This window comes from Cricetulus griseus, chromosome X (genome assembly GCF_003668045.3).
Source record: "Cricetulus griseus strain 17A/GY chromosome X, alternate assembly CriGri-PICRH-1.0, whole genome shotgun sequence".
NCBI lineage: Eukaryota > Metazoa > Chordata > Mammalia > Rodentia > Cricetidae > Cricetulus > Cricetulus griseus.
The window spans coordinates 3,200,550-3,225,144 of NC_048604.1; the positions used below are offsets into that span (position 1 = coordinate 3,200,550).

The 24,595-nt window shown below is 37.3% G+C and overlaps 1 protein-coding gene and 1 long non-coding RNA gene across 2 annotated transcripts in view; one reads left to right on the forward strand and one right to left on the reverse strand.

The window, feature by feature from the left end:
- LOC100754835 (gamma-aminobutyric acid type A receptor subunit alpha3) overlaps positions 1 to 24,595 on the forward strand; it is a 160,113-nt gene that overhangs the window by 21,554 nt on the left and 113,964 nt on the right. The gene's annotated exons all lie outside the window — the stretch shown is intronic.
- LOC118239425 lies at positions 11,563 to 14,693 on the reverse strand. The gene is made up of 3 exons (XR_004771480.1): positions 14,590 to 14,693; positions 12,244 to 12,306; positions 11,563 to 11,767 (listed from the first exon to the last, which is right to left on the reverse strand). It is a non-coding gene; the product is annotated as an uncharacterized LOC118239425 (long non-coding RNA).

Sequence of the window (24,595 nt, forward strand, 5' to 3'; positions counted from 1 at the left end):
GAACCCACAGAAACAGCTGACCTGAGCAAATGGGAGCTCAGGGACCCCAATCTGACAGCCGGGGAGCCAGCATAAGCCTGAACAAGAACCCCTGAATGTGGGTGTCGGTGGGGGGCCTAGCCAGTGTATAGGGCCTCTGGCAGTAGAACCAGTATTTAACCCTAGTGCACAAATGGGCTTTGGGAACCCATTCCCTAGGGAGGGATACTCTCTCAGCCTAGATACACAGTGGAAAGCCTAGGTCCTGCCCCAAATGATGTTTCAGATTTTGATGATCCCTTAAGGTAGGCTTCACCCTCTTTAAGGAATGGATGGGGCATGGGGTGGGGGGAGAGTGGGGTACTTGGAGAAGGGGATTGAGGGGCCTGAACTCAGGTCTTTGTGCTTGGGAGACAAGTGCTTTCTTGACACATCTCTCCCTGTCTCTTATAGTCCAGGTTTATTATCAAAACAGAACAGAAATTCACAATGCACAATGCTTGTTCTTTAGCCAAATGTAACTGAATTAGAATGCCATGATATGAATGTATTTGCATAATTGGCAGGAGTCAAAAAGAGCTAAAAAGTACAAATTAAACATTTTCAATGGAAAGAAATTTTAAAAAATCATGATATAAAGCATTGTGGTAAGAGGATAGATGTATTAGAAAAGATACTGAAATCTATGTTTCAAGCCTTCACCTTTAATAGGTAGAAAAAATACTGAATCATTAAATATTACCAAATAATAATAAACATAAAAAGTAGATTATACATTTTAAATATTTTGTGAGTTCCTTGAGAATTTTCTACACTGTGTTTTGATCATCTTTACCTCCCTCCAGCAAATCCTCTAATATCCAACCCTCTTCCCTACTCACCCAACTTTTGTGTATTTTTTCTATACATATCACATCCAATTTGAGTATCTATATGTTCTTGGATGTGTGGCCTTCTACTGGAGTATGATCAATGTACCAGGGGCTGTCTCTTTAAGTAAACTTAACTCTGCCTCTTCCAGCAGCCTTCAGTTGCCAACATCTCCTCGCCTAGGGTGAAATTTCATTCTCAGCTCTTCGTTGTATACTGAGATTTGGTCTGGCTTGAGCTTACACAGGTCTTGTGTATGCTGTCTTAACCACTGTGAGTTTACATGTGCTGGTGTCCTGCTCTGTCCAGAAGATACTATTTCATCTACCTCATCTGGCTTTTACACTTTTTAATCTTCTGCCTTCCACAATTGTCCCTGAATATTAGGAAGAGGTCATGTTCTATAGATATTCCATTTAGGGATGAGCACTCTGAACACTCTTATTTTCTGCACCTAGACCAGTTGTAAGTCTTTGTGCTAATTACTATCTAATGCACACAGAAGCTTCTATGATGAGGGTTGATGCATGCATTAATCTGTTATATAATGAGAAATCATTAGAAGTTAGTTTTAGGTCCATTTGGCAGAATAATTCTTGTAGTTTCTTTCCTGTCTAGCCATATGTCCTTTGTCCAATAATGATGCCAAGTATGGAATTCATTTTGTACACTGAGACTTAAAAATCCAGTCAAAACATGGTTGCTTTCTTCCATGACATTTACACATTTCACAGTGGGCATGTCTTTTCTTAGGCTAGTCATCATTGTAGCTCCTAATGTTCACAGCTAGGTAAGATTGATGATTACTTCTCTTTTCCAGTAGTGTGTACATAACCTTGAGGCACTATGAATGCTAGCCAGTAGGGATTCAGCTTTCAGCTGAGTACCAGCAAGATTTTTCTACATTCTATGACTCAAGTATGTGGTATTTTCAACAACAGCGTCTTAATGTCAAGTTAAGCAGGGTACCCAAGAGCATTGATAACAGCCTTTAATGTTTGGAGATCTATGGAATCTCACTGGATAACAAAAGTGAAACAGGTAGCCCATTTGTGGAACTGGGCTCATTATTTGTTAGTCTGTCATGCCTAGTTGGGGCATTGTTGATCCATTATAATTGAGTGATTAGGGAATATTTTGGTGTTTCAAATATTTCAATTATTTGTCTATTCTGGATATTAGATTCCTATCTGAGATATAGGTATTAAAGGTTTTCTCCTTTTCTCTATCCTGCCTATTTTATGTCCTATAAGTGTTTACCTTGGGCTTTTCCTAGTAATTTTGACTTTCAATTCTTTCATAAAAGTCCCTAACTTCTTAAGGACTTTGAGTTGCATCTTGTAACTACTAATAATTATTGATTCAATTTTATCCCTGGTATCCAATTTTCTAAGCACCTTCAAAAATGCACACCTTATGAGAATACTAATTTTGTTCCAATGTGGGTTCACAGTATTTGTATTTCAAATCATTTGACTACACTTGCATGTATTTCTCTGTCTATTTCATATAAGTGCATTGTTTTTTGTTTTGTTTTGCAGTGGCTTTATGCTGTTTTTTTTATTACCATAACTTTGTAGTATAATTTGGAGTCCAGTGGTGCAATACCTCTTGCTTTGTTCCTTTTACATGGAATTGCTTGCACACTTCCTTGGATGTTATGAGACATCATATAGATTTTTAGGGTTATTCTAGTTCTTTCAAACACCTAATTGGTCTTTTCATAAGATGTACATTGAACTTGCAGAAGATTTTGGATGTATTTGATTCTTTCAGTCTGTGAAAATTGGATTTCTTCTACTTTTTGTATACTTTTCAATTTCTTTCATCATTTTGTAGTTTTGCTGTAGCAATTCTTTACCTCTTTGGTTGAATTTATTGCTAGTTATCTAATTTTTGTAGCTGTTAAAATGGAATTGTTCTATTATTGGCCAGTTATTTGTAAATCACTATTGGAATGCAGCAATTCTGTAGATGTCATGCTGACTGTATTTGAATTTTTGCTTTTTCTACGTATGAGATCATGTCACTCACATGTTATGATAAGTCTTTCTGCCGAAGCTGCCCAAGCCCTGTCTTTCTATGGCAACTCTCCCTCTACTACATTTCCCAGAATCCTCCTCGACTCCTAGCCCACCTACCTATCTTACTTTCCTATTAGCCAACACTGCTTTATTCATCAACCAATAAAACAAACATATACACAGAAGGGCGTACCCCATCATCTATTTTCTGTCTAAATAAGAAGAAGGGTGTTAACATTAACATAGTAAAATATATAACAAAACAGTTATCAAGCAAGAGCTATCTATAGTTATAATATTTGGATCATTAACATTTTGCAATATTTAAAGAAAATATTATATCATCTATCTTATCTTTGTGAGTCTAAAGCCTTATATGTAGCTTATCTTTTATAATAACTAAAGAAACTATAACCATAACTATCTGTCTTCAACTCCAACAAAGGCCACAGAAAGATAATATATAAACTCTAGAACCGACAGAGACATCTTGCTACCTGGACAGTCACACAAAGTTTCTCTGTAATGTTGGGTCATCCATCTTCATCCTATAGGTCACAGTGTGTCTGGCAGACTTCTCAATGAAGCAGGAAATTTTAAACTGTCCTCCTGTATTGGCAGTTTGTCAGCCAAATTCTTCTCTGTCCTTCAGAATGTCTGGCAGATGCTTCCATGAAGCAGGAATCCTTCAGGACTGTCCATCTTGTTTTGTAAGTTCAGCAGTCACTTTCCGGTGGGTCCTGCATGTCCATGTTATACAGAAACAAACAGTCCAGGCAAGAGCAGTTTCATGCCAAATCACTAATCTTCCCATGTTGAAAGCAAACTCCATAACGAGTTTCTTCGATGCCCATCCTCCTTTCTGATGTAATTGGTGTGCCAGAAGCAGTTGTGTCTCACTGCCAAGAAAAACCCTAAACCATTTAAATGCCATATATTCTATGGGTCTTTGAAAGTTTTGAAGAATATCTATTCATCTCAAATACACCTCTGTATATCCAGAAAACCTAACTAACCTAACTGTTGGCTGTGACTATTATAGGTGACAATATAATGTATATTTAATTATGCGTTACATTTTAAAAGATCTGTATAAACACAATACCTAAATAAGAGGAGACATATACATATCACAAAATTGATCTTAAAGTTATATCAATAAATGAACATCCATACTAATGCAAAGTATTCATTCCTATATCCTATTCCCCATTTTTTCTTTTAAAAAGAGATTGACTGTGATCATTACCATTTATAACCAACCCCATTTAAATGAAAACAAACATTTATAAACAATATTTGGGAATTTGGGCGTCGTTCATTGCAAACTGCTTCCTGCTGGTTGGGGGTGATGTTCATACCATGGGGATCATGATAAAACACAGAAATCCTGGCTGTAGTGGTCTAAGACTGCATCATCCCAGCTGTTTTGGATGTAGGATCAGTTGCGCCACTGCTTCAGGGGGTCTTGCTTGATCAAACCATACTAGTCTGGAAGGAATCCATAGCTTTCTATTTTCTGTGGAAACATAAGCAGAAACTATTTTCCCAAGTAACCTGTCCTTATATTTAAATTCAGAAATACCTGTAATCAAATGTATTTTAGCAGCTGTAACTCTTTCCTTGGCAATCAAACAATTTAAATACAACAATATTTCATATAGTACCCAGACTGTGTATTTTCCATCTTTATGTGGCTAATTTATTATTCTATTTCTTTTACTTCCTTCTTTTTTTCCCCTGAGACAGGGTTTTTCTGTGGAAATCCACCTGCCTCTGTTTCCTTCAGCAAATCCTTCCAGCATTTCCTTCCTGCCACCACCACTGGTTCCTTCCTTCCTTCCTTCCTTCCTTCCTTCCTTCCTTCCTTCCTTCCTTCCTTCCTTTCTTTAATTACTTTATCCTGTTTTTCTCTCACAAGCCTACACATATTTTTAAACACACTGTAAACCTTTAGAGGTTTTTCTTCATCTGAATCTGTGTTTACTGTAAATCCTTACCTTTTTCTGGCCACACAATCTTTTATCTGCTAAACAGCATTGCTAAAATTAAAGTGGTTGCTGTTTTAGCCGCTGTCTTTCCAAGATGGCGGGCGTAGGTTTACTGCCAGCAGTGAGAGCTGTGCTCACTGCCTTGGTCTATGCTGCAATCAAGCAGCATGCTGCTGGCTTGGAGATGTGGTCACTGCCACTACCAGCTGTGTGGGGCACAAACCCAGGACCCTGAGATTAAGAGTCTCATGCTCTACCAACTGAACTAGCCTGGCCTCTTAAAAAGACTCCTGCAGGTTTTTCTGGTTATTATGAGTCAGGAAACCTCTCTTAAAGGAGCCACTCCAGTCTCTAGCAAAACAGAGACAACCCGAGAAAATGCTGCTACCAAGAAGTTGTGCTTGTCTCTGTTCTTTTGCTTCTAAAATCCCTTTCTAAACTTTTGTGAAGTTTTTATGTAGAAGTTCATAAAACCACGTTTTGACACCATCTTGTTAAGATGAGCTGTGAAAATTTGACTTCATCATTTCCAATTTGGATGCCCTTTATTTCTTTTCCTTTCCTAATTACTCTGCCAAAGACTTCCCATAGTATATTGAATAAAATTGATGAAAGTAGCAATCTTTTAGCTTCTTCCAGATCTTAAGGAAAAACTTTCAGCGGCCTTAAAAAAACACAGTCTTATTATGTTGAATTCCTTTCCTACTGTACCCATTTTCATCACAGTTTTTAAAATTAATTTATGGTGAATTTTATCCAATATACTTTCTGCATCTATTAAGATTTTTTTATTTTTAGACCAGATCACACTGTGTGTCCCTGACAGCCCTGAAACTCATGTAGGTCTGCCTAGTTTTGCTTCCTGTGTGCCATCACACTTGACCAATCTTTTAAGCAGTGTTTTTTCTAAAAACAGTGAATTATTATGTTGTGATATCTGCAAAAGAACATCACTCTGCTACTACAATCTGAAGTTTCTCTCTGCATCTTTTTAATGAGGGTGTTATAAAAAACTGAATCCATCAGGAAGAATAATTAGAGTACATCTGTGACTCTGAGTTGTCTCTGTAGCAAAAAGACCTCTTATTGAAGGTGTTTACTAGGGAATTGGAGAGACAATTGAGATCCCTTTGAGACATATTATTCACTGACTCCTAAAATGAATTTTCTTTGTAATATTGAAAAAACCCTTTTTGAAACTAGTTTCTGGAAATTATAATACACTGTCCCCCAGAGAGACTGAATTAGAAACCTGTAATGTTTCTAGGAGTTCAGCACACTGCTTTTTTACTTTATTAGCTGTTCTTGAAAATTTTTAATCCACTGGTCTTACTGGTTTCATGCACCCAATGAATTTTCTTTGATGTGAGAAAGTCACAACACTTACCTAAAGGATCCAAGTATTTCTAGATCTGTATTATGTTTAAGGAAAATATTTCCCATTGCCATATTATATTGTTGAACTTCTGGGATGGGTGAGTGATTGTTAGACAAAAGGATAGAAGCTCATCACTAGTATTGTATATGATTCTCCCATTGAAAAAAGGGATTTTCTTGGTTGTTAAAGAATAAGGATTAGCTTTATTCAATGAATTATGCAACATCTAACTTGGACAAAATATAGTCTTTTATCACTTAATCTTGACTGTATGTATCATTGCTAGGAACAAAGGACTAAAGAAATACTGTAATATAAAGAATCAAAGGCTTTTTGTGACTGGATTACCTCTCTCAGAATGGTTTCTTCTAGTTCCATCTATTTTCCTGGGAATTTCAAGATTCCCTGCCCCCCACCCCCGCTGAGTAGTACTCCATTGTGTAAATGTACCACATTTTCTCTACATTCTTTGGTTGAGGGGCATCTAGGTTGCTTCCAGTTTCTGGCTATTACAAATAGTGCTGCTATGAACATGGTTGAACAGATGTCCTTGTTGTAAGAATGTGCATTCTTTTGGGTATATACCTAGGAGTTGAATTGCTGGATCTTGTGGTAGACTGATTCCCATTTTCTTGAGGAGTCGCCATACTGATTTCCAAAGTGGCTGTACAAGTTGGCACTTCTAACAGCAGTGGGAAGTGTTCCCCTTTCTCCACATCCTCTCCAGCATGAACTGTCATTGGTGTTTTTGATTTTGGCCATTCTGACAGGAGTAAGATGGTATCTCAGAATTGTTTTGATTTGCATTTCCCTGATGGCTAAGGATGTTGAACACTTTCTTATGTGTCTTTCAGCCATTTTAGATTCCTCTATTGAGAATTGTCTATTTAGTTCTGTACCACACTTTTTAATTTGATTATTTGGTGTTTTGGAGACTAGCTTCTTGAGTTCTTTGTAAATTTTGGAGATCAGCCCTCTGTCAGATGTGGGGTTGCCTTTCGTAGTAGAACAGTACTTATCCCTAGCATAGGAATAGACTTTGGGAGCCCATACCACATAGAGGGATACTCCCTGAGCCTAGACTCAAGGGGGTGGGCCTATGCCCTATCCCAAAGGATATGACAGTCTCTGAAGACCCCCTATGGAAGGCCTCACCCTCCCTGGGGAGCAGAAAAGGTTTGGGATAGGTAGGGTTAAGTTGGGGGATGGCAGGGGAGGAGGGGAAGCAGAGGGAACTTGGATTGATATGTGAAATAATTTTGTTTCTAATTTAAATAAAAATGGAGAGAAAAAAATTAAAGAAAAATCATCAAAGGCATATGGTAGTGTATTATAACAAATTTGTTGAATACAGATTTCATCAATTACTCTTTTTTGAGGTCAACTCTCCTCTCCCCTGATGACAGTACTGAACTAAGAAAATAGTCTTCTAAAACTGTTGATGGTCTAGGGAAGATGGCTCAATTGATAAAGTTCCCGCTGTGCCAGCATGAAGGACTAAATTTGATCCATAGAACCCACATATAAATTCACATATACAATGCATGTATGTAATACCAGTGCTGGTGGGGAAGAGACAAGAGAATCCCTGGCTGAATGTAGGTATGAGGTTCAGTTAGGAAGACATTTGATGTTAACTTCTGTCTCCTCATGCAAGTACATGTTCTGGCTGCAATATTTCTCCTAATTGTTTCTTTCCTGGTTTCTCTAGGTTATCTAGAGTGTAGCCTAATTTCCTAAAACCTTTGCATTTCTGTCATATTGTCTTTCACCGTGAACTTCAGTGTTTTCTGAATACATCCTTATACTTGAATTTTTCCATAATTTAATGCAAATTAAGTAAACTCTTTTGGGGGAGAGATTTAATATTTTCTTTTCTTGGCCTTGAGAACATTAGCTAAGGTTTTCCATAGGTTATTATTAAACAGTAGCACACTATTGTCTGAGAGGCATCTTCATTATACTAGTTGAGGTCTCTGTTTTAGGGATGTTAAAAGGGGGCCAAATATTATTAGCTTATGGTTTAGGGCCAGAATAAAAGGCATTTGGAACTACAAATTTGTATGTTTTCCAGAGTTTCCATCCTATGAGTGGAGGCTGAGAGGACACAGTGGACACTCACTTCCAAGCCAAATTTCCCAAAATTCAGTTTCAGCAACAGGTAGCACTGGCTAGTGTGAGAAATGCTTTCATCCTGTTCTTGGGTAGAAAATAGCTCTCCAAATGAATAGTGGAGCCAGACAGTTCTTGGCAGTGCAGGTCTGGAATGCTCTCTGTCTCAATGAGCTAGGAGGGTAGTAGGCAGGAATAACTCTTGTTTTAAGCATTATGGGTTTTTGCTTCCTCACTAAATTTTAGTAGATTTTCTTGAACACATTTTCTTCCTCATTTTCTGTATGCCATTAGCACCATTTCCTGAATCTTCAAGTGTTTCAATGAGGAGTAGGTTTGCAGACTCACTAGAGCTCTTGTGCCAGAAGTAGAATTTGAGTAGTTTTTCATAGATTTAACCAGATTATACATGTAGATGATTATGTCATATGAAAAGGCAATTTCCATGCTTACTATGCATGGATTCTTGTTTTCTTGTTTCATCATACTGCCTAGATTTCATACACAATGTTAAGTAGTAGAGAAGTAAGCAAATAAGGCCAGATACCATTGTGTAGTTGCTGATCTTGTGGAAAGAACTCCAGGTCTTCTACCTTTAATATGGTATTCAGTGAAAGTGTTTCCTAGTTTCAATTTTCCAATTTAATGCCATTTTATAATCTTGTTTCTCCTTTCCCCCAAAGAAATCATTTGTTACTGCTTTTTGTTTTGCTTTGAGACAAGGTTTCTCTGTGTAACAACCTGGTTGTCATGGAACTCACTCTGTAGACCAGGCTAGCAGTGCATTCACTGAGATCCGCCTGCCTCTACCCTGAGTTCTAGGATTAAAGACATGCACACTATGCCCAACTTCTGTTGTATTTTTTTTAAGGATTATTTTTCTCTTGTCCCTCAGCTGACTCCTTGAGTATCTCAACATCTCATAGGACAATCTGTCTAAAAACTGGAACTCATGTGACTGCTGAGAGATGATTTAAAATGCTGAATCATTAAACCATGTCTAGAATAGCCCAACACCTCTATGTCTCATTTCCAATTCCAGAATATATCAAGGATCACATCAGTTTTTGGTGAGACAGCGTTTCTCTGTGTAGCACTGGCTGTTTTGAGACTTACTCTGTAGATCAGGCTGGTCTTGAACTAAGAGATCCATCTGCTTCTGTCTCTGAGTGTTCAGATTAAAAGTGTGCATCACCATGCTGAGCTACAATCTTTTCTACTCATAACCTTCTGAAAGTTATAGTTTTTCAAATTCCTTTTTGTGTGATTTATATGTTTGATTTTTCTTGTTAGTGTATCAATGAGATGAAGCACACTGGTTGGTTTCAAATGTTTAAGTCACCCTTCTACAATATGTTTATGGCAAGCTTGATATGTGGTGATGTAAGTCCTTCAGCTGTTTTTCTTATTTTTCAGGGTTGTTTAGTTATTAATAGACCCTTATACTTCTAAATAAATTTTTGAATCAACTTATAATGGTATCCAGAAAAATCATTTACAGCGATTTGCATTTCATTGAGTATGTAGGCCATACTGGAAAGTTTTCTTTTTATCATTGTAATATTTATTAATACGCAAAATTCCTGCATTTGTTTCTTCTTCCTCCACTTAGTTCAATAATATTTTGGCATTATAAATTTACAAAGTCTTGGGTTTTTTTTGAAATGTGATTTTAATATATTTTCATTTTATGAGCATTTAGAAATTTTCTATTTATCATTTTCTTTTAGAGTTTTTAAATACTGAGTCACACAATCTTTAATTATCTCAAAAGCAGCTCTGCTTATTTTCTTCCAAATTTCATAGAAATGCTTTTAAGGTTTCCTTGTGTACTTTGGCCCAATCTCTTTCTGTCTTTTTTACTGATGATCTCTCAATCAGTTAAAAGTTCAATTCTCTCATTCTGCACTTAGAAATTCCAAAGTGTCCAATCTATTATATTTTTGTAAAACCTGAAATCTTAGTATGGAATAGCTAGTTGTTCTGAAAGTTAAGTGTGACACTTGTTGTCTGTCACGCGGGAATGCACTTGTAAGAAATGTTTTGATGAACACAATCAGCTCATGTCTCTGCTATTATGTATGTTACAGGATCATTTCACTTGAAACATTTAATAAATCTGTATACCAGTATTAGTGAGTTGGTAAGTGACTTTCAACTCTAACACAATTAGCAGCAGGAGAACAGTGACCATTGAACAGTAATTTAAGTAGCCTGACTCTTCTCCTGGAACTGGATCAACTTGAGGAAATTTCCCAGAGTAGAGTAGGACAACATGTGCAACAGATAGGAAGTGATAGCAGTCTTGTCACATTGTAGAGAACAATAAAACTGCAATCTGTGAAGCAGGAGTGCAGTGAGGCCCAGAGTTGCTAGAGTGTATTTGATAGAAAAGCCTTAAGATAGGCTTGGGTTGCCAGGCATTGCTGGCACACACCTATAATCCCAGCACTCCAGAGGCAGAGGCAGGTGGATCACTGTGAGTCTGAGGCCAGCCTGATCTACAGAGCAAGTTCCAGGACAGCCTCCAAAGCTACACAGACAAACCCCGTCATGAAAATCAAAAAAGGCTTGGTTTTCATTCAAAATATGTTATAAAGGCATCACAATGCTTCAAACCACATTAATGATATGACCTTGCAGATTGATGAAATAAAACATCATTCTGGAGAAGGAACTGCTTGACAGTTTCATTTCTTTATTTAGTTCAACAATTACTTATTGATCTCTTTTGCTGGGTCCTTAGTACATACAAATGAATGATATAATATTCCTGCTGTTGAGATGCTAAAGGTAGTGGACAAAACAAAAAGTGAAACACATAAAACTGTTATATTTCTATTATGTATCTAATGTAATTAAGGCAACAGAAGAGAAATGGTGCTGAGACCAAACACAAAGGCTTTATCTAATGGAGTACTACAAAGAAGAAAAATCTGGATGTTAGAAAAAAGTAATTGTTTGATACATAGAAAGGTTGAAGAAAGGTATCCCAAATAAAGGAGAGAAACAGAATGTACTCAATCATAGCAATAGGTCCAATGGACTCCTCTCATGAAACTAAGATGTGAGCAGTCATCCTCCTGTTTTCTGAATGACCTACGTTAATCAAGTATATTTGATATCACACTCGATCTACATTGTTATACATCTGTCCATACATGCCCTTGATTTGTGCCTCATCATCAATATTTACATATCTCAGTCTTTCTCCATTTTGTCCATGAACAATTCATTTTTAACTCATCCTTATAAGAGTTTTCACAGGAATTTTTGATTATTTTTACAAATAAGTTATCTGTATATACTTCTTTTTAAAAGATCAAAGACTTACATATTGCTACCAATTCATTAGTGATGCAACATCTTCTTGCTATAGCTCTTCTTACATCATTTTTTGTGGGAAGTAATTACTGAGGAGAAAGAAAGCACAATCAGTTTTTTTGTTCATTTTTTGAGGATCATTATGCTTTGTAATAAGCCATTAATTGTTTTTTATTTTACATACCAACCCGTTTCCCCTCCCTTCCCCCACCTACCCATCCCTGTCCACTCCTCAGAGGAGGTAAGGCCTTCCTTGGGGAGTCCACAAAGTCTGGCATACAAAATTGAGGCAGGATCAAGCCCCTCCCCTCTGTATCAAGGCTAAACAAGGTATCCCACCACCACCATAAGTAATGGGCTCCAAAAAGCCAGTTCATGCACCCAGGATAAGTCCTGGTCCCTCTGCCAACCATCCTGAACAGATCAAGCCACATAACTGTCACCCAAATTCAGAGGGCTAGTTCAGTCCCATGCAGGTTCCCCAGCTGTCAGTCCACAGTCCATGAGCTTCCACTAGCTTGGGTCAGCTGTCTCTGTGGTTTACCCCATCATGGTCTTGACCCACCTTACTCCTATGATTCCTCCTCTCTCTCTTCAACTGAACTCCAGTGTTAAAGAAGGCATAGACCTAAATACATGGAATATACTAAAAGTTAGAAAAATTTAATTATACTTCCAAATTTAGTACCACATTATTATATATGCTGAAATAGGTGCCTTGTCTTATATCACACCAATTTATGCATTCATAAGTTGCAAAAACATTTTGTAGTAGCAATATTACAGAATAAACCTTACAGTTCTCTGTCAGAGAACCAGCACAATGTTTCCATATCTTGGTGATAATTTAGAATCCCAAGATGGTCACCAATATCTCTGGAAATATGAAAGGAAGAAATAGTAGAAATTACTCAAGTCATACCACACAGTGAACTTTCTGAATATAAGGCCATTATTCTTAAGCTCCTGTCTTTGTTGGGGTTGCTATTTCTATAATGAAACACCATGGCCAAAATTAAGTTTGGGAGGAAAGTTTTTATTTGGCTTGCAACTCCACATCCATAGTCTATCACTGAAGGTCATGAACTCAAACAGGGTGGAAACATGGAGGCAGAAGCTGATGCAGAGATCATGTAGGGGTGCTGCTTGTTTTCTATGGCTTGCTCAGCCTGCTTCCTTATAGAACCCAGGACCACCTGCCCAGGGATGTCCCCACCCACAATGAACTGGGGCCCTTCCCCATCAATCACTAATTAAGAAAATGCCCTAGCGGCATGCCTAGACCCTGATCTTATGGCGACATTTTCTCCATTGGGATTCCCTCCTCTCTAATGACCCTAGCTTGTGTCAAGTTGAAATAAAATTAGACAGCACAGCCCTTCAAATGAGACATATTGGCATAGTCATGGTTAATATTTTTTGTTAATCTCAGGTGAAGTTTCTCAGTTGTATTTTGTCATGTGCTGTTGTTTTACATTCTCCCACTAGAATCTCTTAGTTTTACATACAAGAGTAGTCAAAAATCTGTAAATCATCAGAATGGATGCAACAATTGTTCATAAGGATTTGGTGAATATGAACTCCTATACATTTCTTGTGAGAGTGTCACCTAGTGAAGCCACTATATAAATCAGTATTTGGATTCCACATGAAAATAAAAATAAACCTACTGTGTGATCAAGCCACATCACTCCTGTGTATACACCTCTTAAAATTAAAGCCAGTTTACTCTAAAGATATCTGGATCCTTATATTTACTGCTGAAGTATTTATAATAACCCAGATAGAAAACTGACCTAAATGTCCATGAACAGATGAATGGGTTAAAAAATGTGGTATATAGCCAAGAATGTAGCTCAGTAGTGGAGTACTTGCCTGGTATACATAATGCCCTATACTCAACACCTAGTATCTCTGACAATAACAACACCAAATAAGAAAATGTGACCTATATGTATGTAATAGTTTTATGTGGTCATAAAGAATGAAATTATGCCATTTGCAAAAAATGGGTGGAAATACAGTTTATTTTGCTAAACTAAATAAGCAAAACTTAGAGAATAAGTATGGAATTTTATTTCATTGGCAACATATAGATTTATAATATACATATCTGTGAAACATCAAAATAGGAGAGAAACTAGTCAGGGTTAATAGAGAGACCAGTAGGAGAATGTAAAGGCAACAATGTAGGGTGATGGTTGATGAATATAAATGATATGCACAATGATTCATTGTGAAATAGAATATTTATTTAATTATATAAAGATGTGTTGCATTTCTTCATGCTGCATTGTTTAACTATGTAAATATGTGCTGCTTTTGTTTATGCTGCATTTGTTTTACTATGTAAAGATATGTTGCTGTTACATCTTGCCTGACTAAGGTACTTGATTGGTCTAATAAAAAGCTGACCTGCCAATAGCTAGGCAGAGGAGGGATAGGCAGGGATGGCAGGCAGAGAGAAAAGAGGAGACAGACAAACAGACATCCAGGGGCCAGCTAGGCAGGGGCTAGCCAGCCAGTGGCCAGACAGCTTGGAACCAAACAAACAGACATGGATGAAACAGGAAAATCAGGATGGATATTACGTAGATGAAGTAAGTGAGCCTCATAGATTAATAAGACACACATAGATTAATAGAAATGGGTTAATTTAAGTTTTAAAAAAAGCTAGCTAGAAAAGAGCCTAACCTAAGACCAACCATTCATAATTATTAGTCCCTGTGTCATGATTTTGGTGCTGGTGGTTCAAGAAAGACTGTTCTCTCCCTCTCTCTCTCTCTCTATATATATATATATATATATATATATATATATATATATATATATATATTCTACAGTAGCTAAAATAATTCTAAAAAATTGTTACTAGGAAATGTAAAGATGGCTTAACAGTAAGTGTGTTTACCACTTCTGCAGAGGTCCCAGGTTTGATTCGAAGAACCCACACCAAGATGTTCACAACCTCCTTTAACTCCAGTTCCAGGTACTCTGACACCCTCACGCCTCTGCAGGCACCTGCATTCATGTGGTGCAAATAAATTCATGTAGGCACATTGACATACACATGAAAAAGTAATGAATCTTTTTGAAAATCATCACTAAAGAAATAAAACCAGGCAAGATCGGGTATATTCAGGGTGGAATGACTTTAATATTTTCTTTCTGCTCTTTTCTGGCTAGATCAAGAAGTGGATGGTAGTTTGGGGTAAAGGTTTGCTCATATTACTTCCCTTTTCGGTTTTGGTTTTCTGTCTCCATCATTCCCATTAGGGCCGTTGCTCCCCACCCTGTGTAGATATAAGGTGGGCTCAGTTCAGCTATTACTGTACTGAGGTAACAACTGCTTTTTTGGAAGCTGATGTTCTCCACTGTTACGATAAATCTTTCTGCCAAAAGCTGCCTGAGCCCCACCACCACCACGTGTGAGCTTTATGCCAGCCGCCCACCTGAGTTAGGCCCAAATGAATACACAGAAACTTGTATTAAGTTCAAAGCTGCTTGGCCAATGACTAGGATTCTCATCTGCTAGCTCAGTCTTAACTATTGTAAATCTATATATGTTATAAGACTTATCTTATCAGACGCCTTATTGGCGTCCCTCCTTGCTGGTGGATCACATTGTGCCACTGGAGCAGGAGCGGAGGGGAAAAAAGGGCCCTTCCTGTTTCTCCTTCGCTTAAATATGAGTCTCCTTGCTATGTTACTTCCTGCCTGGATCACCACTTCTCTACTACATTTCCCAGAATCCTCTTTGACTCCTAGTCCTGTCTAACTTGCTTTCTCATTGGCCAAACAGTATTTTATTTAACAATCAATAAGATGAACATACACAGTATATTCTCCATCACTCCACCATATAGTTGACAGTGGTTAGGAAGTGTCCCTTCCCTGCTTTTCCTGTAACAGCAGAATTCTATCCTTCCTCTTCAATTAATTGTATTGATCATAATTGATCATAATTGTAATCCTATTATGTATCCCCCTCCTTTCCTCCCTCCCTTCCTCTCTCTCTCTCTGTGTCTCTGTCTCTGTCTCTGTCTCTCTCTCTCTGTCTCTCTCTGTCTCTCTCTCCCTCTGTGTGTGTGTGGGGGAGGGGTTCCTTAAAATTTCTGTGGTTTGTGGTATTTTTCTTCTATAAATTAGTTCCTACCACTATATGCTCACGGGCCACTGCAGCAGGGTATTGTGAAATTGGGGCAGGATAGTGTGAAATTTAGCACTGTCCATTGTCTTTTTAGTGAGGAACTATATCCTGTCCATTTCTCTCTTCCTTTCCAATGCTTAGCAGAGCTTTGCTAAGAAAACAGAATTGGACATAAGTGATAAGCCCTCATTTAGTTTATCTCACAGGGTTGCTTTGTGTCTGTTCTTTCTCATTATTTTGAGAGTGCATAAAATTCTGGTACAGATTTCTCTTTCTATGATTCTATAGTATTACGTTTCTTGTACCTGACCCCCTACTCTCTTCTGTGTGAAACATAGACTGGCATATGCTTCAGTTCATCTGGAAACAGGAATACCACCTTTTTCTGTTTTTTATGACTTGCTGTTAGCCATGCTCTGCTTCCATCATGATCTCCAGCTGCCCTACTCTTTATCTCACATTGCATTTTTCCTTTGTCTTGTCTATGCTATTGTCTCACCCCTAGCTATCATTCTTTGGCATTTTTGCAGTTTTTTTCTCGTGTTGGTCATTTATCTTTCTTTCTGCTCATTTTGAGAACTTTACCATTTATCTTAGGAACTGCACAATGGTTTGAAGAAGCCCAGCTATGGGCATTTTTAAAGCTATGTTTCCAGCCTAATAGGACTTTTACTGTTCAAAATCATATAATTTCTCTAAGAACAAATTTGCATCATAAACTCTTCCATCATGGGCTAGTAAACCTTAATTTTCATCTTACTGTTGCTGAGTGGCCTCAAATAAGGCATTTGAACTCTCTTGGACTTAATATCCTTCCTTGGGTTACTAAAGTGGGCATAATTACCATACCTTTTAGCTTCTTAAGAAACTTGACTGTACTTTCTAATACAATACACTAACAAATACTGTTGGCATTATTATAATATTGCCAATTCCACCAATTTCCATCACCTCTATGGTATTCCAATTTCATCAGAGTGACCATTTGTAATCAAATTCTTGCATTAACTTTGACTTTCTTGAATGGCATCTTCTCAGTGAGGCCATTTCTACTGAGTGATGAGACTTAAAAATTTATACTAATCTTGGTTTCATTTTTCTCCATTATAACTGTTGGATTCTAATGATCTATTTGCATTTTGGGGAATTTCCTTCTACTTGAATGTTAATAGAAAATGAGCATTTTTGAATATTTGGCTGACAGGTAGATTAACAACTACTACCTAACTTATAGTAAGTTCTTAGTATTTTATAAATAAATGAATATCTTAAAGATTTATTGTAACAATAAAGTAAAATAATATATTTCAGAAGGTTTTTTCATAAGATTAAAACTATATATGTGAATTATCAGCTCCTTCAGTTGTAATTGGCAATTGCTCACAATCAGAAACTTACATTTCTACAGGTAATATCAATGCTTTGGGACTTATTGAGATGGTTATATAATATCACTGTTGACCTGCAAAAAATATAATATTAATCCTTATGAAAAATCTGGTTTTCCCAGGAAATTCCCTCATAGTGATTAATTTTAGGAAATTCTGAGGGCAGAAGCTCAAATTGTTATGGAAAGAGATACTAGATCTGCAGTAGTGTAACAAGTTGTTCTGTCAATGGGGAAGAAAAAGAACTACTAGCAGTATCAATGGTACTACAACAAAAAGAGGCCTTTGGAGATGTTCAAAGTCCAGAGAGGAGTGGGAACATAAATGAATGAGTTTGCTTGTATATGAATGTAGAAAATGACTTTGGCAAATGTGATAACAGTAAATAGTAGCAAATGGCAAGAATTGAGACATTAAAACCAATTAGGGAATGCTGCAGTCGCCTCTCATGACACATAATTGTCCCAAAGCAATGATAAAGCGTTGGCAATTTTTCTGATTTGTTGGTCAGTGAAAGTCTCCAAGAACTATAGAACTATAAAGTAGTTGATTCACTAAATTAGACTGACAGACTACATAAATATAGACGTTTCTCTTTAAGAATGCACATAGATTGACTTTTTCCAATACTCTATGCCTACAAGTATCGTCTTCCCACATACAAAAAAAAAACAAAAACTGAGTATCTATCTGGTGATACCACTGTGTATGATTATGCTTCATGTGCATGCTATACTCTTTTAAGAAAACACGCAGAGTAAAAACTACATACAATTTTTACAGCAGGGATCATTTACTTTGAAGTTTTCTGGAGTAGATAAACATCAGGATGTTGATCAGTGGAGAACACTGAAGAATGAACCACACATAGTTAATGTGGTAGTTTGAGTGTAGTTTATTTATATCCTCCAAATTCTCATTTGCACTATTAGGAGTTGTGGCTTTGCTGGAGTGGGTAAGGCCTTGCTGGAGAAAGTGTGTTACTGTGGGGATAGGCTTTGAGGTTTCCAATGCTTAGGATACCTCCCAGTGTCTCAGTTGACTTCCTGTTGTCTGCAAGATGTAGGACTCTTAGCTACTACTCCAGCATTCCTACATGCCACCATGCTCCCTGTCATGATGATAATGGACTGAACCTCTGAAACTGTAATTGAGCCATCCAAATTAAATGTTTTCTTTATAAGAGTTACCATGGTCATTGTGTCTCTTCACAGCAATAGACATCCTAACTAAGACCTAACTAAGGTTGGGTAAACCTACGAACTGAGTACACATAATTGAGTGGGAATGGAAATCTATCATTTTATAACAACTGACACCTTGTTCCATATCACACAGATGGTGTGATAATGAAGATATGTTAAATTAGATGCCATTTCAGAATAATAAAATACTTGTTACCTGTGGTTTCCTCATAGAGGATGCTGACATAATAATTGTAAAAATAAACTGAATCGAGTTTTCAAGGAATTTGGATTATAAACCACAAGCAAGAGGTTCATTGAGTAACCTAGTATATTACAGTTAAATAGGCATTGTTAAATAAAAAGTAGTTTATCAAGGCTGAAATGCAGAGGGTCCAGCCTTCTGAAGGTCATAGAGACTGGAAAAAAGATGCAGACTTGGCAAGAAAAAAAAAAAAACACAGACCTTTTTCTGAGTGATAAAATGTTCATCTTTTTATTATTTTTTCTGTTGCTTGATATATTCTATTCTTTTTTCTGTTTTGTTCTTTTACCCCGATGTCTTCCTTCTCTGTCTTTTCTTCTACATCTTTCCTGGTACTTACCTTCTGTGTCTTTATTTTTTCCCATACAGGTTATATAACCTAGCATAATCTTTCATGTTATATAAAAATTACAATGTGGTTATACTCTATTTTTAAGTAAAATTAATGAATACATTACATTATTAAACATTTTATGTATTACAGGTGAAAAACAAATTATCCCCAAGAACTCGCATACATTCATCTCCAAGCAACTTGCTATAGATTAACAGAGTGTAAGCAAGCAAGTTATTTTTCTCAGCGAGATCTTTTACTGGCAGGCTGAATTTTGTGGTTACAAAGAAAGGACCAAAAGGTAATGTTATAAAAAAATCTTAAAAGAATCATGGATCTAAACTTTTGTATATGAAAAACAGCCAGTTCTACTTTAAATCCTCAGGGTGCATACCCACTCATCAACAGTTTTTTTTTTCTTTTTTTTTTTTTAAGATCAGAAAGCTGAGGGAAGAAATGGGTACAAGGAATTAATCATCACCTCTACTTAACAACCCATCCTATCAAGAAAGGTACATCATAGGCTGGGCGTTGGTGGCACACGCCTTTAATCCCAGCACTCAGGAGGCAGAGGCAGGCAGATCTCTGTGAGTTCGAGGCCAGCCTAGTCTCCAGAGTGAGTGCCAGGATAGGCTCCAAAGCTACACAGAGAAACCCTGTCTCGAAAAACCAAAAAAAAAAGAAACCAAAAACAAACAAACAAACAAAAAACAGAAAGTTATATCACACAGTTATAGCCAGGATGCCATTGTTTTGTTCCCTGACCTCAATGAGTCCCTCCCCCACCTATTAAACTGTATCTTTCTAAATCTTAAATTGTTCTCCAAGATTTTCTACCTCAAAGCCATTAACAAAATATCTCATCTTAACCTTAAGTCATTATTTATTTTTAGCTATAATGCATATAAAAATTCTCAAACACATCTCCCATCTCCCAACATTAAGATTTAAAGACCCCGAGCTACCCGAGCTTCTGGGATGCAATTGTTTTCCTTAATTATTAACCTAAGCCACAGTGTATAGATCTCCTCAAGAAAAACTCACAAGTCCTAGCTGTGTGACACTTCTTGTTCTTATTTTCTATCCTCTGCAGACCCTGCTTTATCAGGGGTGGGGGGCAACACTATATCCTGCCTTTACCTATATTAATTTTCTCACTAAACTAAAGTGTATAATAATCCCTTACTATATTTATTTAAAAAATCTTTAATCATCAAAATTCTATATAAATTAACACTATTATTGTATAAAATCATTGCTTCAGTTAAACAGTGTAGCTTAAGAGGAATTCATCTTCATAATAATCCACAGATAAAAATGCCTAATAGAATGGGATATTTCCTTGAGATAATCATGCTACATTAAAGGCAGTGGGGATCCCCCCACACCCATTCTCACCAGGCCAGATACCAGAGAAAATTGGCAGCGGCACACATGTAAAAGCACAGCAATAGCAAGGCACATTCTGGAGTCAAAACCCTCAGGGCCTTGCCTATCCAAGATTCACCCATATATACTTTGCTTCCTGGTGGGCCAATCTCCTGAATCTCAATTGCTACATCCTGCTCCTCTGACATGGTCGCCAGCACTAAAAAGTATTACAGGTTGTGGTGAGCATGTCTCTTGTAGACAAACTAGTTCAAGGAATGTCTTCTGGCTACACTTCACTTTTTTAGGATTAGATTGATTTTATGCTTGATAAAGAGATCAGGGATAAAAGGAACATACCTAAACATAGTAAAAAGCAATATACAGCAAGTCAACAGCCAACATAAAATTAAATGGAGAGAAACTAAAAGTGATTCTACTTATTTAGGTGCATTGGGGTCCATTTTAGTAGGAAAGGGATGGACCTAAAGGCATAGACTATTTATAAGGCAAAGGGGTTTAAAGCAAACTCATAAGACAGAGCTGAGATCATTTGAACCACTATAACTTGCTTCATATTCCTTCTTATATGAACTGTTTTTCCTTTTTAAAGTTTTATTATTCTTCAATAAATACATGCAGTATGAGGTAGGAATTCATTTATGGTTCTTACATATTATTTTGTTTATTTTGGAGATTTTATTTTAATTATAATATGTCTCCCTTCTGTTCCTCACTCTAAACCATTCCAAATATCCCTCCTTGTTTTTAATAACCATTATTTCCTACCCATTTGTAGTATATATTTTCCTATATGTCAGGTTTCCAAATATGTATGGAACAGTTTTTAGATGTACCATCTATTTATCTATTTTACTATTTTATTAACATGAATGGTAGATTTTTTCTCTTGAATTTAATACCAATATTGTATATTTTTGAAAACAGAATGTAAAGCACATGTAGTATGACTCACTTTTTGGCATGCAACCCTATGGATGCTAAGACAATGGCGGTGTAGAACAATTCTACCAACTAAAGATGTCCTCTTGCTTCTTTGGTGCTATTCAGTCCACATCCAATCACCCCCTAGAAACTGGCAATGACTGATATAGCCCAAATTGTGTACAAGCAGAATCATACAGTATATAGCCTTTTCTGTCTCTTTTGAATGTTTGACATGAATTAGAAATTCACCCATGTTTTTGTATATACCAGCAATTATTTATTTTTTGATTGGTACTCCCCAGGATGTGTACATTGTACTTTATTGATGTGCCAATTGAAGGTCATTAAGGACATTTACAGATTTGGTTACTTTGAATAAGAAAATACAATTACTGATGTAATGCTTATTTATGACATAATTTTCACTCATTTGGCGTAAATATATAAGAGTAACATTGCTCATTAATATGCCAAGGGTGTGTTTAACTTATAAGACATTTAAAATATTTTTCAAGGGGAATATTGCATTTTATATTCTTACTAGTAGTACATGACAACTTTTGTTTATCCACATCCTTCACATAGTTGGTACTACATATAATTTCCCTCTTCCCCACCTATATAAAATGAAGTTTCAAAGTCAATCTTCCAGTTAGTTACAAATGCTATCAGATTTTGGTAAAAATTGACATCTCTAGTGTGCATATATTTTGGGGGCAACAAAAGGGTTTATTTCAGCTCATAGTTACACATCAACCTCCATCATCAAATGAAATCATGGAAGGAATGCAGAGCAGTGCAAGTACACACACACACACACACACACACACACACACACACACACATTCATGAACATGTGTACACAGGCACACATAAATAAATACAAATGTAACAAAATATTTAAAAACTTTCAACTATGTTTCCTTCAACAAGATTTTTGTGGCTCTTTTGTTTTTTGTAATTTTTTTTTACTAGTTCAAAGTAGGAACAAGCTTGCTTCACATGTCAATCCCTTCTCCCTCTCCCTCCCCTCCCCCCAGCCTTCTCCCCTACCCTACCCCCCACACCATCTACCCTCCACTCCCCAGACAGGGTAGGGCCCTCCATATGGGCTTCCCAAAGTCCACCACATCATCCTGGGCCGGGCCTATGCCCTCCCCCATGTGTCCAGGCCGAGAGTGCATCCCTTCACGTGGGATGGGCTCTCAAAGTCCCTACTTACACCAGGGAAAAATACTGATCCACTACCAGGGCCCCCCTAGAGTGCAGAGGCCTCTTAATTGACATCTATGTTCAGGAGTGAGGACCAGTCCTGTACTGGCCTCCCAGACAGAATCTGGGGTCCATGTGTTCCCCCTTGTTCAGGCCAGGTATTTTTGTAGGTTTCACCAGCCTGGTACTGACCCCTTTGATCTTCATTCCTCCCTCTCTGCAACTAGGTTCCAGAGTTCAGTTCAGTGTTTAGCTGTGGGTGTCTGCCTCTGCTTCCATCAGCCACTGGATGACGACTCTAGGATGGCATAAAGAGTAGTCATCAATCTCATTATAGGGGAAGGGAATTTAGGGTATCCTCTCCTCCATTGCCTAGATTGTCAGTTCCTGTCATCCTTGTAGGTCTCTGGAAATCTCCCTAGTGCCAGATCTCTCCTTGGACCTATAGTGGCTCCCTCTAATATGGTATCTCTCATCCTGCTCTCTCTCCTCTATTCTTCCCCCAACTCAATATTTATGCTCCTCCATTTCCTCCCCTCCACTCCTCTTCTCCTCTCATTCTGGCAGCTCCCTCTCCCCTACCCTCATGCTCCCAATTAGCTCAGGAGTTCATGCCACTTCCCATTCCTGGGGTCCATGCATTTTTCCCTTAGAGTCCTTCTTGTTTCCTAGTTTCTTTGCGGAAGAGGATTGTAGGCTGGTAATCCTTTGTTCTATGTCTAAAATTCATATATGAGTGAGTACATACCATGTTTGTCTTTTTGTGAGTGGGTTACCTCACTCAGGATGGTTTCTTCTAGTTCCATCCATTTACCTGTTAATTTTAAGATTCCATTGTTTTTTTCCCTGCAGAGTAGTACTCCACTGTATAAATGTACCACATTTTCTCTATCCATTCTTCAGTTGAGAGGTATCTAGGTTCCTTCCAGGTTCTGGCTAATACAAACAATGCTGCTATGAACATGGTTGAACATATGTCCTTGTTGTATGAACGTGCATTATTTGGGTAAATGCCCAAGAGAGCAATTGCTGGATCTTGAGGCAGACTGACGGCCATTTGTTTTCTGAGCAACCACCATACTGATTTCCAGAGTGGTCTTACAAGTTTGTATTCCCACCATCAATGGAGGACTGTTCCTTTTGCTCCACATCCTCTCCAGCATAGATTGTCATTGGTTTTCTTAAATTTAATTTAGAAACAATCTTAGTTTACATATCAATCCTAGTCCCCTCTCCTTCCCATCCTCCAATGCCCCCACTAACCCCCATCCCATCCCCCATCCACTCCCCAGGGAGAGTGAGGCCTTCCATGGGAAAATCATCAAAGTCTGTCACATCATTTGGGGCAGGGCCTAGGCCCTCCCCTGTGTATCTAGGCTGAGAGAATATCCATCCATGGAGAATGGGCTCCCAAAGTCCATTTGTACACTAGAGATAAATACTGGTTCTACTGTTAGAGGCCCCATACACTGCCCAGGCCTCCTAAATGGTACCCGCATTCAGAGGATTTGGTTCAGTCGTATGCTCCTTCAATAAATTTTATTGACTGTATTAGATTTTTCTATTGAGGCCTACTACCTATTTTCATTTAATTGTCATGTAAGGTGTAAAGAATGGATTGGACTTAATGTTTTGGCCTGTTTGTCTAGCAAAATTTATTGCAAAGATTATGTAGTTTATTTTGCACTGTATCCATGGGTGAAAAATCAATTAGTCATCTTGTTCTCTTGAACTTTCCACTCTATAACCAATATTGCACTTTTTTATCAATAGACATTTATGGCACATCTTATAACTTATATCCTTCCAAATTAAAGGCACATCTAGAAAATTCATTTGGCATTTTTGTTCTATCCTTTTTCTGTATACATTTCAAAATCAATTTGTAAATTTCTACCAAAGAGTAAAAACAACACAAACAAAACACTATATAAAACAACTTAGATTTTATTGGGAATTGTGTTCAATCTATTGATGTATTTATGGAGAATTCAGTATATCTTGGTTTAACATTCTCTTTTTATGAATTATGAACATCAATGAGTGGTGAAATCATTTTTCGATCATA